Here is a 17,359-nt window from a genome sequence, read left to right on the forward strand (position 1 = left end):
GACAGCGAGTGTTGGGTAGAAGGCTGCGAGATTTCCAGCTCTAACGTTCTAATGTAAATGTTTTTAATAATTCGTGCCGTGTACGGCGCTAGTCGCCTATGTAGGTCATGCTTCCTCTCGGCGGCGAGGCGACCTCAGGTGCGATCGCAGGACATTAGGGGACAGATAGTCCTGGTGGTGGTGCGAGGAGGAAGGGAGCGGCGGACGCAGCGAAATTGCTCTAGTTGTGCCGTGAACGAGCAGCGGGCGTGCCGGAATGTTGGACAAGAATGTAGCCCGCCGGCTGTCCGTGGAGACTGCTTCCGGATGATGCAGTCTCACTGAGCTACTGCGTTCGGCCAACGTTACTACCCGGCCTGTCTTCTGTTCATTCATCTGCAGTGCGCCGCTTACTGAAATCTTACTTGTTTCTTGTGGGACTTGGAACATGTACCCCACGGAAGATTCTGAGGGTGCTTATTAACGAACAAGAATAAAGTTCTGTGTGCCATGTTGTATGAGCAGGTCGCGTGTTGATATTGGTACTATTATTCACAAACTAGCTTTGTTCCCTGTCACTGCTTACAGAAGCGTCTATGTTTACACGCATTGTGCGCCGCTGGTGTCTAATACTGCCCTGTTGCAGGTGGTGCGACCTGAGATGTTGCTGTTGTCCGTTTTTTTTCAATTTTTTTGAGGTATTGCTTGTTACCTCTCTGTTGCTGATTGTTAATTTAATGTGCCTAGAAGGTCTTTGTTCCTTAATTATTGTGTTGGTTCAGTTTAAAGTCAAATATGACGATTGTAGCTTCCAAATATCTTGTCCTTTCTGTTATGATAAATCACTGTTGGACTGGACGAAGCGTAATGGTTAGTAATTTTTCTTATATTTTATGTTTGTTGTAAGGTGCCTCGCCTGATTTCTTGCTTAGTATATTTTTTGGCAGTAGTAATTGATAAAACGGCCGATGGAGCTGCAATTCATATTTTGCGGTCACTGAAGTAAACGTTGCCAACGGCCTTGCCGCAGTGGTAACACCTCTTCCCGTCAGATCACCGAAGTTAAGCGCTGTCAGACTGGGCTAGCACTTGGATGGGTGACCATCCCGTCTGACAAGCGCTGTTGCCAAGCCAGCTGCACTCAGCTCTCGTGAGGCAAACTAGGGAGCTGCTCGATTGAGAAGTAGCGGCTCCGGTCGCGGAAACTGACGTACGGCCAGCAGAACGGTGTGCCGACCGCATGACCCTCCATATCCGCATCCAGTGACTCCTATGGGCTGAGGAACACACGGCGGCCTGTCGGTACCGTTGGGCATTGATGGCCTATTCAGAAGGAGTTTCGTTTTAGTTTTAGAAGTAAATATTATTAAGATTTGTAAAGGAATACCTCCTCCTGATTTCATATATGAGAAACTCATATGTTGTCTTTGGTAGCTTATGTACATAGCAGCTTACTTCTGTAACAAAACTGATTTTGACATATGTCACTGAACTCAGTCGAATGCTCCATTCGGAATCGTGCCCGATGTTTCCATTAACACACTTCAATTTTTTTAAATTAAAAAATCTTAAAGCAATTTTAGAAAATTATAATATCAGTGTATGTTCCAGACTTGTTATGCCTTCTTGATTTGTTCTTATGGAGATGTTCACCTAAAGAGGTGCTTTTAGTGCAATGAAGCCATTAGTGATCTAAAGATGGAGGACTAAATACAGCTGAGGCGGTTTATTAACAACTAAGATGGTTGTTTATTTGATATGTATTTTGTTTTCTTGAAGGACATTATTCTGTTTTCTCAAAGGACATCTGACATCCGACATCCCAGTCTTCTCTTTCAGGACCTCCAACTGCTTCACTGCAGTTTCTGTGTTATCAGTGAGTACTTGGCTTCAAATGGCCCTGAGTACTATTGGACTTAACTTCTAAGGTCATCAGTCCCCTAGAACTTAGAACTACTTAAACCTAACTAACCTAAGTACATCACACACATCGATGCCCGAGACAGGATTCTAACCTGCAACCGCAGCGATCTCGCGGTTCCAGACTGTAGCGCCTAGAACCGCTTGGCCACCTCGACCGGCTCAGTGAGTACTGATATCCATCAGTGAATGCCAGGCAACCAATACGTAGTTCTTTGGTTTCCCTTCCTTGCCTGATAGGTTTACGACGTCTCTGTATCTTCAATTCTTTCTCCCATTCCCTGATACCTTTGTGTAAGAGTATATTGAATCATATTGGTGAAACACCATCGTCCTCCTTCGCTCCTTTCTCATCTCGAAGGGCGAATTTAAATTTCGATTTGATATTTTTAGTGTCTGTACCCGCCAGGTTAGCCGAGAGTACCAACGCGCTGCTTCCTGGACTCGGGTAGGCGGACAGTCGTCGGGCCAAACCCGCCCGGCGGATTAACGTCGAGGGCCGGTGTTCCGGTCAGCTTGGATGTGCTTTTCTGGTGGTTCTCCACATCCCACTAGGTGAATACCAGGCTGGTCTCCACGTCCTGCCTCAGTTAAACGAGTCGCTGACGTACGGAACACATTCGCACTATTTCATAATTTACACTAGACACAGACAGCTGGGGTGCACTAATTCCATCCCTGGGAGTCCATGGGGTGGTTGCAGAAAGGGCATCCAGCCACCACTTAATAATTAACCATGCCAAATCCGTACATAGCCTTGCCGATCCTGCTCGTGATGCAGGACAAAGGCAGTAGCAAAATAAGAAAAAATAATACTTTTAGTGTCTGTCTGATAACATTCGCTGTCTTGTCGCATGGTATTCCTTCTATTCCATTTCTTGAATTAGTGTTAGTCTGTAGAATTATTCTCCTTTTTGAAACCTACAGAGGTGGACACGGTATCTCTGCTTCTCATAGCTTGGTATCTCTGTCTACAAACTGAGTACTGTTCAGCACCGGATCTTCCGAGTCTGAATCTTGCTTGGTATTCTACTACTGTTATTTTCCAGTTGGAATTCTGTCCTGTCTGGAAGGCAGTGTGATATAATTTTGTACGTGACAGGCAGCAAAAATATCCTCCTGCACTTGTTAACATCAAGCTTATCCCCTTTCTTATGTAGAGGATACATAACAGAGCAGTTCCAGTCTTCTGATATTGCTTCAGTCACCCATAAGTTTTGTAAGATATTTGTTATTTCTCTGACAGTATTTCGCCCAACTTTCTTTAGCAGTTCAGCAACGATGCTGTCTTCTCTTGCTGTTCCACCATTTTTGAACTTCTTGACTTGTCTTTTGATATCCAGTTCGCCTGGTGATTTTGACTTATCATATCTCAAGATCTCTTCGTCCCTAGCGAATCTCTCGACCGTCTCAGAACAATTCAGCAGTTCGCTGAAGTATTCTGCCGACGTTTCTTTGTTGTTTTGCGCCGGCTCTCCATCCGTGGTACAAATCCAATGATTCTTGTTTTAAATGTTTTCTAGGAAGCTCTCTCGTTACGGTTTTGGAAATCCTCCTCTATTCTTTCAACTGATACTTTCGGTACTCCGTTCTCTTTTGACTGTCCTGATGCCTGTTGTCGTTTGCTCTCTCGCTTCTTCGTACGTTGCCAGGTTCTGTTTTGTTGCTGTCTCATTTGTTGAATGCTATTTCAATTTCTAAATTGCATTATTGCATTGTCTTCCACCACTAATGCCTCTTATTTTGATTAGACGAATTTTCTCTGTCGAGTTACTGATTACCTTCGCTTTGAATTCTCCCCAAGTAGTGGCTGTCTCTTCCTCCCAACCATAGTTAATTCTTAATTCTTGGTATATTTGGTGTCAGCGTGGTCTACTGTTTAATTATTTTTCATGTCAGCCGGATTTTGATTCTGCTCAGACAATGGTCGGAGTCTACGTTTGCTCGTCTGCTGACTTCTGTAGTTCTTGTCTGCAATTTCTACGTGAGCGATTTCTTATTTTCGTAAGGAATTATTCGTTGACCTCCCCGTCTTGGTTTTCTTGATTTCTTTCATGAAGTTTGACGACACTGTACTCGTACTGTCTTAGTAACTCAACTCTGCCAGTTTCTAGCTATTTTTGGTAATAAATCTGCGTCCTAAGTATTGTCTTGCCAGTCTTCTGAGTCTGTTTTATCTAATTGTGAGTTTTATAACACCAAATAAATTTTTAACTCATTTAGAGATTTTCCTCGTGGTCTCTTATAGTTCATATCAGCACTTATGGAACTGCTGTTTGATGCCTTGTTATCTTAGTTTACTGGTACATGTGGTTTGACTATCGTGTAAGACTAATTGGGTACATTTCAGTCACATTATCATCCGTCTGTTGTTTACTGGTTTTATTTCCGTTGCTGAGAACCCTCGTGTTGTATGGAAATACCATTCCTGTTTTTTTTATTTTCCTTTCTGTTTTGTTCTTGAACAGTCTATAGTTACCGAATTCTATGGTGTTCCCGTCTGTTACGCGGATCTCTTGAACTCCTTTGCTCAGCCAGCCTATTTTCTAATTCATGTAGTTGGCTTGCTTTAATTTTGATGTTCAGTACTCCAATGTATGTCTCTTTGGTCACGGACTCCTCCTGGTCTCGTGGTAGGTCGAAATCCCCATTATCCATTAGTTTGATTGCATATCTGCTGTGGGCACCCGAGGGTTGCTTACCACCTGCCGTGTTGCTTGCATTCCTCTCACAGTTCATGTATACTCCTGACCTATGAGTCCAGCTTTCGCTCCGTGGACAGAATTCCAGAGCTTTGTTCGCAGCCGCACCAACTAGGTGAAGTGCCGCTGACCAATAATCGCCCGCTCACAGCAAGTGCTGGAAGGATTTATCTGAGTGGGTCTTCTCTTCTCTCCGCCGTTGAAATGATATTCTTCTTCTGCCTTTGAGGTCGTTGACCCTAGACAGGGACGCTGCCAGGGTGGGGTGTCAGAGTCCGGAGCCAGGTGGACCCAGGTTTCACTCTTCCCCCCTCCCACCCCCCCCCCCCCCCCCCCCTCACCCTTCCTCATCGCACGCAAGACTATGCCCCGGGCTTGAGACCACCAATGGCAGAGTTCATTACTATTACTATTATTATTAGTAACTGACATGAAATAAGGAATTCTATCAAAGGTTTGAAAAGGACTTAACCACAACGTTGTAAAGAAGTCTCGCCTCCTGTTCACTCACTAAAAGAATGAAATATCGTTTAAAGTCACCTTAACAAAAATAATATAATAGTTGCTATTCATTCAATATTTGGCTTGCAGGCAATATGGCAATGTCAGCTATCTGTCAGGTTACACACACTTTCAACCTAGGAATTGGAGAACTTTGAACTCAAGAATGTGTTGAAAAATCTGGCTACGAGAATGTAACTTAAATGTTACCGGATCCTAATGGCAAAAATACCATCTCCATTCAACACAGTGAATCATTAAACTTTTAAACTGATAATTTGGCTCTGAAAAACTCATTGTTCCCTTTTTATTATTTAATTTTGGCTTACCCGTTAAACAGTGGAAACACCGTGACAGTGCTCTTGTCTTGAAGTAGCATCGCATTTACTGCGCTGTATCTAACTACTGATAAGCGCATGATGCAATCAAAGCATTCTTGGTTGATAATAAATCTGAATAAGTAAAAATTGTTACTCATATTTTCGCACGGACTTTGTATGCGGACAATAACTTGGAATAAATTATAATATCAAGAGTAATTAGTTTTTCTGATCAGAAAAAATCTGCATTGAAAAATTATCTCTTTCTTTGCTTCAGAATAGTAAATACAGAAAAAATAGAGTTTTTGAGGCGACAAACGAAAGTAGTCTTTAACATCAAATGAAATCTTTTCAAAACTGGAACACGTAGGAATTACATTAGATATTCAACAGTTATTCCTGTCCCTAATTCCAAACTGAAAATTGTGCATGGCTGTCTATCTATCCCTATGCTCAAATTTCTGGATGTTTGAACCAAGAATGCTTAGCTACAAGCTTCTGCAATTAAGCACAAAGTCTGAAATCAGTTACCTTAAATTAAATCCCCTTCTACTATCCCACAAAATAATTACAATAAAACGTTCTTCTGAAAATGCTTCAGTCTCTGTTAATCAACTGGTATCGCTTCCTCAGAATACAACTGCAACCGTACCACTCGGCGAGTGCCGTACTACAACTCGTTTCACAACACTGCCGGCTACCGTGTCTGCTCATCTCACAATCCACTGTGCGCGTCATCTCTCGCGCATCTTGGAAAGCAGAGATGGTCCGAACCAACCTCCGGGTAACACTGATTCTCTGCTCACACTGCTCGCGTGTAATTCCAAACAGTACAAAGGTGCGTACGCTTTCATGATATCCAAATTCTAGAGAAATGCCCATGAAATTATCTACAATCTTCTACCAACGTACTGATCTGCTAGGAGAACACAAAGACAGAATTCTCATGGATGAAAAGTGTACAGTACGATCGAAGGTACAGTGGGTTTTCCTCGACGAGAAGCAAGTAGAACGGGAAAGTATTGTTGGAAGATGTGCGAGTAACACTAAGCCAAACGATGAAACAAAATTGATGAAACAAAAGAAGACGTGGCACAGATTGTGCAACTGTAGAGCTTAAACGGCAGATTCACCTCAAACAGCCCAATAATATAACGGCTGCTGCCCAATAATATAACGGCTGCTGTAGTTCCACTGGTCATTGTAGCGACTACGGAGATGTCGAGACGCTGGCCACAGTCTCGACCGGCACTGCCGAGACATGGGTTCACACCTTGACAGCTCACGGGAGCCTCTCATTTCACGTCCGGGCTCTCAGAGCATGTTTTACTCCAAATCTTCATTGCCTATCTTTCCAAGATCTACCACTCATTTCACTAACTAGCCACCTGAGTGATAAACATTGCAAATTGTCGGACTCGGTGACTGATCCAACGGAGAAACCTCAGTTGTGCGTTGTACATGAATGACTAAATTTAGTTATTTGTCCCTCTATTTAATAAAAACAATGAAATTTTTCTTGATTTTTTAATCAGATTTAAGTGATGTTAGGTTGAATGTAGTTGCTGCGATATAAATATAGTTTCCAAGTTCAATATAATTTCATAGCTCTCTGCCACACATACTGAGTGTAGACTGGTGATTAAACTGCAGTACGTAATTAAGCGAAATGGTGTTAGCTCCAGCCCTCAATATTGTTGGCAAACATACACAATCAAAAATCAGCAAATTTTCACTGTTTAAATCGTTCCGAATCAAATAAATACTATCACAATGAAATGAAAGACTAATGAACATGCTATGTAACGAGCGTATGTGTTGCCCAGCGTTGAAGTTAACACATTCCCATTAGCTAACTGGGTTAAATTTAGACTCAGAGTAAATAATTCCAAAAGCGGTTTGGCTTAATTTGCGATAAAAAGAACGTCCTCTGAGCTACTCGCAGAATAAAACCCAGAGTCCTGCAAACCGCAGATTCTTCTACGTTCCGCTGAACTGTGCCGAAGTATCGACGCTATCGTCTCAGAAAAAATTCCAAGTCACAAATGCAAAGGTCAATACCACTGCCCGAGCAGACTTAGTTCTTGCCTCCACAACTCTACCCAAATAGTGCAGAAGATGGAAGATGGCCGCCGTCTACAAGTTTGGGACCTCTTTCCTCAGAAATTCTAAGCCTTTGCGTCACTTAACGACGTCCACCAACCATCACCCTTATTTAACAATTCTTTATACAAATAATACAATTTTGAATCTGGATGTTTCATTGAATATGTGCTAATAATCTGAGAAAAATTATATGTTACTCTGGATTGAACAATTATCATATATTAGTGTATGGCATCACAGTTTTACAAGGGACAACTTGCATGTTCAATTGCTGCAATGAAATATTATGTATCTCTAACCATCTTTAACCAAAGACAAAACTACGTAATATAACAGACATTTGATTAAAAATAACAATCACATAAATCTTGTAAGCTGGATGATTTTTGGGACGTGTAATACTGCCATTTTTACCATTCGCACGGTATCAGAAGTGAGCGATCGTTCGACACGAAAATTAGTCTACTTCGCTTATTTTCATTCGCCATTGTCGTTTGGTATTATATTTTGGGGTAACTCTTCTCATTCGAAAAAGGTATTTTTGGCTCAGAAACGGGGCGGTTCTGGCAATAAGTGGTGTTAGTTCACGAACCTCTTGTCAACCTCTATTCACGAGTCTGAGTATTTTGACATTGGCCTCTCAATACGTGTATTCCTTATTGTCGTTTCTCGATACTAACATTAGTTTATTCCCAATAATAATCAGCTTTCACTCGGTTAGTACTCGGCAGAAATCAAACCTGAATTTGGATTGGACTTCCTTAGCTCTTGTGCAAACAGGTGTGCAGTATACTGCTGCATACATTTTCAATAAGCTGCCAGTCGTATTCAAAAATCTTAGCAGTAATCCAAGCGCTTTCAAATCAAAAGACTTTCCTCATGGGTCACTCCTTCTATTCTGTCGAGGAGTTCCTTGAAAAATTATGCTTATTTTTATTGTATTGCTAATAGCGTTTACTTAAAGTTATGTACTGACTTTTTTAAGGTTCATGAACATTTATTTTTATCTGTTTTTACGTTTATGTTGTAATTTCATGTACTGACAGGTTCCATGACCTTGGAGATTTTCTCCTCAATTTGGTCCTACGGAACTTGACTAGTAAATAATAATAATGAAAAAAATTGCTCTGCCCAAATATGTTACCTTGCAGGTAGTGTAACTATCTAGTTTATAAAATATATTTATGTAGTCAAATGTTGAATAAAAATATCTGTCATGGTTAATTATTTAAATAATAGAATGTGCAGCTCAAACAGGGCGTATCGTCGAGCATTACTATTTCATAGGTCGTTCTCTTTGCAACAAAATTTACAAAAGTTGTTAATTATTAAATTTCCGTTAAAAGAAAATTCTTGTACACATTACATCTGAAGCATATTTCCAGTGATCAGCCAGAACGTTGCGATCAAAGACCTACTATCGATATAAAGACGTGCAGGCGACAGCAGCGTCACCTGGCGAGAAATGACTGCTGGCCAGACACATTACGGTGCATACGTTGTCAGTGAGCGTACTGTCCATGTGTAGCATGGGGAAGGTGCACGGTCTGAGTTTGACCAAGGGCAGATTATAACGGCCCGGAGCCTTGGCACGAGCTTTTCGGTACCTGGGGACAGGTGGAGAGCTGTGACAGAACTTCCATCAGACTTCAACGCTGGGTGGAGTACGTGTGTGTCTGAACACGCTGTGCACCGAACACTCCTATCAATTGGCCTCCGCGCCCGTCGACCCACGTATGTGCCAATACTACTATCACGACATCGGCAACTACGACTGAAATGGGCACATGACAATCTGCACTGCACGTTGTCGCAGTGGTGGAGAGTTGCATCGTCTGATGAACCACAATACCTTCTTCGTCAGAGGGTGCAAATCCGTCGTCTTCCAGGGGAACAGCTTCTTAACAATTGTACTGCGGAGCGGAGACACGCTAGCGGCGACAGCATTATGATCTGGAGAACATTCACGTGGGAACCCATGGGTCCAGTGGAGCTACTGCAAGACACAATGACGGCCATGGAGTATCGCACACTAGTTGGAGACTATGCACTCTCCTTAAGGACGTTTATTTTTTCCAACGGTAATGGCATTTTTCAACAAGATAGTGCACCATGTCACAATTAGAGGACTGTGATGGAGTGGTTTTAGAAACACAGTGGCGAGTTGTCCCCCCCTCAACTCCTCCGATCTGAACCCGATCGAAGACATATGGGATGTGACTGAACGTCGAGTAAGAGCTCATCGACCCCCTCCAGAAATTTACTGATTAGGTGACTTTTGTGTCCAAATATCGTGCCAACTCCCTCAGAGACCATACCACAGCTTGTCGCCGCTGTTAAACGTGCCGAAGGTGGACATACCGACTATTAGGCAGGTGATCATGATGTTTTGGGTGTTTAGTGTACATAACGAGAGATTCACCCTTAACTCCCCTTTAAAACAGTGTACGGCGCTTTTTTACAACAAAAGTAGCTTTTCCCGCATTTGTGCAAATGTGTGTGAAGCCATTCATCTCTCTGTGATTGTGGCGAGGTTTGCACTGCGTCACGTTTTGGCAGGGTGCAGAAGCGACACTTCCACGCTGTCACATCGATGCCCTCCCACGGCCACGACGCGTGCCAGCCAGCCGTCGGCGCTGCACCACCGCCGAGACTGAACAAAACAGTCACTCCTGGCACGTCATGTCACAGTTGTGAACTTTTTAAAACAAGTGTTTTATCACCAAAAATTTCAATAAGAGCAACAAATCTGAAATATGCATGACACGTATTCTCTCGTCTAAAATGCAGCTGGTATCACTTGTTTGTTTTCAAGTCCTGTGAGCGAGGCACGTGTTGACAGAAGTGGCGCAGCGCAGGCATAACTTTTCTTAACACTCCACCTCGAGGGTGTGCTGCGGGTGTTGGCTCACTGCAGGCTGTACGCCCAGCCGCCGACAGTGGCGGTGCCTGCAGGGAGCCGGATCACGTGACTGTGGCAGCACACGCAGTCCTCCTCTCGACTTTCGTCGCCTCTGCCCCGTCACGTCTGACATACTTGGCAGATGAGCTATTAATGGATCGCTTTGTAAATCAACATTAGATTTGCGTGCGTCACTACATACAGGCTGCTTACAAAAAACATTTTACTACTTAATCATCATGTCATAAATTAATGTTAATTTTGCGTAGGGGTAGTGCGATGATAAAAGAAGTAGAGTGTTCATAAAATTCTTTACCAGTCATTTCGTGCTTCGATTAAACCAAGTGGGTCGTTTCGTCAATTATCCATATAATCTATATCAAAATATTGTAACACTCATATACTGCGTATGTTTTCTTGTAATATGTATTTCAACAACGACTAATTTATACATTTGCAAGATGGACTTTTTCTCTTATTTATATTAATGCTGTAAATTATCTTAGTGAAAATAACAAAAATTTGGCATTCTCCATCAGATTTATACACACGAATACCGTTCATAAGAGATGAAACTTACATGTATTTTTATACGTTCAATGAGCATTCGCTACAATTAAACCTGCAACTTTTTTTTTTTAAACAGGAATTTTTCATTTAATTATTTTTGGTCTTTTACATTATATGGATCTAATACTGTTTACTACATGCTGTTTCTCCCTGGTACTGTATTTAACGAATTGTTCCTATTTTCAGTTTGTTTTGGAAATATTATGTATCTTGACATCTTGGATATTCGGGAAACCAGTCGGATGTTCCCGTCGTTCTCGCACGATATTTCAACAGCGTGCCTCGCTGTCTTCTTCAGGTGCTACCTGAGACTGTTCCTTGGGTCGATGGAGTCCAGTATTAATGCCTCAGAGGAGCAGGGCGTTCCCCAATCGGTCCGCGCCGAGTCGAATGTTCCATGTGTGGTCCGCACTGCACTGCACTGCAAATCTCTGGTTACATCTACCAGGAGTGAGACAGGCTAAGCAGCGAAGCTGCTGTTCCTGTGTGGACCTCAAGAACTATTGTTTGGCCTCACGGTTAGGATTGGCCTATGTGAGCGGCCAGGTCGGGGCGGACGCTGCGTCAAATGCGTCATAGGGGCCGCGGCAGAAACTACTTCCGCAGCAGATCAGGCCAACGCGTAGTCGGCCTGCGGTGGACTTGGTGTCCCAGTCCGCGTATGACTGCCATAGTGTTCTGCAGAGGACCCTGGCGGACTGCCTGAAGCGATCTCGCAGCAACGGGACGCCAGCATCCTCATGAAGGAGCCTCGAGGAATAACGGGGCGGCTTGTAGAGAGCTAGTCGCAGCGCCCGATTGTGGACACGCTGGAGCATCGCAACGTGCGACGGAGCGGCGTTCCCCCACACAACGGCGGCGTACTCGAGTACCCGCCGGATGAGGGCCAAGTACACGGTCAGGCCGTGCCGAGGGGGGAGGGTGGATGCGGGGTTCAGCAGCGGGTAGAGCGCCCGGAGACGCTCAATCGCCTGCCCCCTGATGTCTCGGATGTGCGGCAGCCAGGTGAGATGCCTGTCCAGCGTCACACCGAGGTATGTGCCGGTCGGTGACCATGGGATGGGGCCTCCCGAGATCGAGACAGGTGGGAGGGCAGGAGGCAGCCGTCTCCGAGTGAAGACGACCGCCTGGCTCTTGACGGCGTTAAATTTGAGTCGCCACTTGGTGGACCACGCCCCCACGACGTCGCACGCTAGTTGGAGTCGGCGGCACATCGCGACCACGTTCATGCTGCTGGTGAACAGCGCAGTGTCGTCGGCATAAAAAGCAAACTCGAAGCGCGCCACCCGCTCGGTGCGTCAGCTGTGTACAAGGTGTACAGCAGGGGGCCAAGAACCGACCCCTGCGGTACCCCCACGCGAATCGGCCGGTCGGTGGAGGTGCCGCCGGCGGCCCGGACGTGGAAGGTGCGGCCCGCGAGGTAGGACCGCAGCAGAAGGGCGTGCGACGTCGGGACCCCATGCACAAGGAGTTTGTACACGAGGCCCTCGTGGCACACGCAGTCGAACGCCTTGGAGACGTCGAGGAGTACCGCCCCAAGGCACTCCTGCGACTCCAGCGCCTGCATCGCCTGTTCCACCAGGCGAAATAGCTGTTTTGTGGCCGAGTGGCCCCGCCGGAATCCGAATTGCTCCGCAGGAAGGAGCCCTTCGGCAGTGACGTGGTGCCACAGCCGCTCCACGTATAGTCTCTCAAAGATCTTGGAGAGAGACGGGAGCAGGCTGATCGACCGTTAGTGCTCCCCCCGACGCAGATCCTTGCCGGCCTTGGGGATAGCCACCACTTCCGCGTGTTTCCACATGGAAGCGAAGATCCCGGAGCGGAGAACGCAGTTGAAAGTGTCCGCCAGTGATTGATGGATCGCCAGCGGTAATAACCGCAGGAGGCGGTTCGTGACATCATTGGAGCCACCCGCCTTCCTGGGGTTGAGGCGGCGGAGCTCGAGTCCAGCCTCATCGGCGGTGATGGGTGCGATCACATCGTCAGCGGCTCTGGCGGCGAGAAAAACCGGGAGGCGATCGTCCACGAGACGGACGTGGTCGGCATCGAAGACGTCCGCGATCGGGTTGGAAGTTGTCGGCGAACACGTCGGCGAGGGCGTTGGCCATGGCGTCCGGGGCACAGACAACCTCGGCACCGACGTGGAGCGGAGTAACAGGCTGATGGCGGAGGAGGAAGCGCTTGGCGGTCCGCCTGGCACTCCCATCAGTCGTGGTGAGGGTGGCCACAAGGCCAGCCCAGTCACAGTTCCGGTGTTGGTCGATAGCGGCCCGGATTGGGGGCCGTGCCCGATTGAGGCCGCGCTTGGTCGAAGGCTGTCGAGTGAGTTGCCACTCATGGAAGAGACTGTTTTTGGCAGTTATGGCCTCCAAGATGTGCGGCGGAAGCCACCGGGACATCTCGTGAGGCCGCCGCGGCTGACGGGGAGATGCAGCGGCAGCAGCGCTGAGAGTGTGCCGCGTAATAAAGGCCAGCACAGCATCGGCCCCCTCCAGGGCAGGATCTGGGGCACCGTCGAAGCGACCGAGCAGTTCAGCCCGAAATCGGGCCTGGTCAATGCCGCGTAAGGTGCGGCGGTCAGGCGGAAGGGAGGCGCCGACGACATGCATGTTGTAGACCACCGGAAGGTGGTCGGAAGACAGGGCACAGAGGACGGTAGCCGACGTAAAGCGCCCGACGCCCTTAAGGACTGCGACGTCGAGCACGTAGGACTGGCCTCTGTTGGGGAAGTAGGTGTGGTCAAATGGAACCAGGACGACAACGCCGTGACGTTGAGTGATGCGAATAAGGCCCTGCCCGCTAACGTTGGTGACTCGGGAGTTCCATTGTGGGCTCTTGGCGTTCAAGTCACCCACAATGAACAGTTTCCCACGCAGCGTGGGCATCAAGGTCGGCCTCCAGGAGCTGGCCCCTTGGTGGCCTGTAGACGGCGACGAAGGTAATGACCCCCACCATGGTGGTGACAGCCACCCCAGTGGCCTCCACCGCAGCAAGAGGTGGCATCAGGACTTCATGGTGCTTCAGCGAAGTCTTCACATAGATGGCTGTGCATCCGCTGTGGGTGGGCCGGTCGGTACGGTAGCAGCGATAGTTGTCCACCCCGACGGCCACACCAGGTTTCAGAAACGTCTCACAGACGAGACAAATGTCTATCGCCTCATCCCAGAGGAATTGGCGGATTTCCCCTTGTTGGGGAACCAAGCCGTGTGCGTTAAAACCATACACCGTGAGCCCATGGACATGCTCATATCCATGGCGGTCAGCAGGAACAACGCCAGCCTTGAGGGTGGACGTGAAGGTAGTGACGAGCACCGGGAGCTGCACGAGCAGCCGGCTCAACGAACGCAAAAGCGTATGGAGCTCAGCGGCATCGGGAGCCGTTGGGGCCCCTGGGGCCGCCTCCAAGGCAGGAACAGTAGGCGGCAGTGGAACCGCATGAGGAAGCGGCTGCAGGGGCACAGCCCGAGGGTCAGACCGCCGTCGCCCCAGCGGGGCATCAGTGGCCGGATGTTCCGTCGTGGGGGCATTACGCCGCGGCCTTCGGCGGCACCGTCGGGGGGCGTCAGCTGGTGCGGCAGGCGTGGGTGCAGGGGCAGCAGCCGCTGAAGATGAGGCAGGCCGCTTCAGCGCACCGCCATCGGACGTGGAGGGGAGGGGGCGGGCGCCCATCTTGGCTGCATCAGCGAAGTTGATCGTGGTTGCCGCAAAGTACAGAAGTGCTGCGTCCGCTCCATCGTCCACAGGGGGCGGAACGGCGGCGAGTGAGTCCGTCACAGCTGCTTGACACGTGTCCCAGTCGATGCCAGCAAGTGAGATGCCTCACCTGGGCTGTTGGAGGCCGTCTAAGTCGATATCAAAAACCACTGGGACATGATCAGAAGACAGTGCCGTCCTCATTGTGGCGGTGATCTGATGAGAGATGCCCTTGACGACCGCGGTGTCGATTAAATCCGGTTGGCCATGGGCAGGGAAGAATGTCGTGTCGTACGGCCTCATCATAAGCACATGGTGACGTTCTGCTACCCGGAGCAGGCAGCGGCCAGCGGCATTGGTGATCCTGGAGTTCCGGGAGACATGTTTACTATTGAAGTCCCCGGCGACGAACACCTGCCCCCTCAAGGAGAGCAGAGCATCAATGTCAGCAGGGTCCAGTGGATGAGACAGCAGTCGATAGGCAGCGACGAACGTGATGGCTCCCGCCGAGGTGTGAACGACGACACCAGAGGCCTCCAGGTTTGCCAGTGGTGGAAGTTGTATCACGTGATGACGAATGCCATTGCAGACGTAAAGAGCTGTCCCACCACTCGCCGTCAGTCGATCGGTGCGATAGATGGAGTAGTTGGCCGCCCTGACGTCGACCTCAGGCTTCAGGTGGGTTTCGTTGACAAGGCAGACGTCGACGGCTTCATCTCTAAGAAATTGGCGAATTTCGATAGCTTGAGTGCGAACGTCGTTGGCATTCCACGCGACGACCGTGAGCCCTCTAATGCTGCCCATGGTGCAGCTGGCCAGTGTTGACAGCGGTCGGGGCCAGAGAGGCCATCGGCACTGCAGCGATGAGTTGCTGCGACAGGACTTCAATCAACTTTGTAGCACTGGTCACCAGGGCAGTGAGCTGCGCGACGAGGTGGCTAGGTCAGCGGTGGAGGCAGCCGGCGCGGTCCCGTCGCTGGAAGGGGGAGGCGTGGCTGACTCGCTGTGAGAGTCCACCTGGGGCTGCTCGACTTACGGTGATGAGCGCTGGGTACCCACTGGGCGCTGACCCCCGCGCCGGCGATTGGCGTTGCGCGGTCCGGCCAATGTCCTGGGAGAGGCAGTACCCAGGTCCGCCACTAGCAGCTGTGGTGGCGGGCGCAGAAGCCTCAGGTATCGGCATAGCCTCGGACGCGGCAAGAGCAGGAGTAGCCGACGCAGCCGGGACGGCGGAGGGCGTCCCTGACGTTACCGCGAGAAAGAGACGCCAGGCCATCTCGTTGCTGGCTTCTTCAGATGTGGCGCTGGTGATTGGCAACGTTGGCGAGCGATGGCACATTTCCACACCTCACACCCACGATAGCTGGCCACGTGAGCACCGCCACAGAGTGCTCCTGTCCGCTTCTTGGTGGGCGGACGGGGGCACGCACGTCCTGCGTGGGCACTGGTTCATTTAACACATCTGTCCAGCATAGAGCAGTGGCACGCGACGTGATTGATCCCCTGGCAGCTAAAGCATTGCACAGTGTCTCTCCGGGAACGAAGATCTTCGGTCTGAACCGGAACGTTGGCGACCCACGTCAATTGGTAGAGTTTGCAGTTCTCCACGGTGTCAGAGCAGACGACCAGGAAGAGCAGCATATCATCGCGTGATTTAGGCGACTTCATCTTCAAGACTACCCGGATGTAGAAGCCCAGGTCAGCGAGTTAACGATGCAGGTGGTCGGCTTCCATGTTTCATGGGAGGTCCCGGATTACAATCTTCAAGACCTTGTCAGGTACGGAATCGTGGGTATAGAACGGTATACCACGCTCAGACGGCTCCTGAGTGACCCGGCGATAATCGTCAGCAGTTCGGAGTGTGACCCTGTACAGGTCACGTCCGGCAGGCTTCACGGTGTACACGGTCGTTGTCAGCTGTGCAACAACTTCTGCAGTTCCCCATAGGGCGGCCGAAACTGGAGGACCACCGACGGAAGATGGGAGTCTTTCTTCGGCGCAGGATCGCGCGGCAGCTTGTCCGGCGCGTCAGCGAGCGCGTCGAATGAGTTGACGACAACAGTTGGAAGCGTCGCGATGACTGCATGCGGCTTGCAGTTCGCCGGGCTGGGGCAAAACCGTCGGCGAAATCTTGCTTGGCCCTCGATCGGCGAGCTGCCAACAGCGGACGTCGCGGCTGTTGCCCTCCACTTCTGTTTCCCCCTTCGTCCACGAGGCTGAGGGGCGGTGGAGCTCTCATCTTCAGAATCGGGGAGCGGAGCAGACAGCGCTGTCTTCACGGTTTCCGGAGCTGCGTCCATCGAATCCATAACTGTAGCACTGGTCGTCGTAAATGGGGGCCAGATGGGGCCGCCGACGGCGCAAGCGCGCCTGGACGGCGATCTGCCACACCCTTCGCGTCGCTAGCAGGCGCAGTTACTTGCTTCACGTGGCTGAACATCTCAGCGACTCTCCTGCCAGAGGCGGCTACATTGTCCCTCTCTGGTCGCAGGTGTTCCCTCCGCTTTCCGCGACTAGCCTGGCGGTCTTGTGAAGTCGAGTTCATGATCTGGGGTGTGTTAGATCTGGTCTCTAATGTCCGACACCTTGTCTCAAGGCTGTACTCTCGGTCTCCGCTTCTATTTCTTGTTGAATCCTGGAGTGTCCTGCGTTGAGTTTTTACAACC

This window comes from Schistocerca gregaria, chromosome 5 (genome assembly GCF_023897955.1).
Source record: "Schistocerca gregaria isolate iqSchGreg1 chromosome 5, iqSchGreg1.2, whole genome shotgun sequence".
Lineage (NCBI taxonomy): Eukaryota > Metazoa > Arthropoda > Insecta > Orthoptera > Acrididae > Schistocerca > Schistocerca gregaria.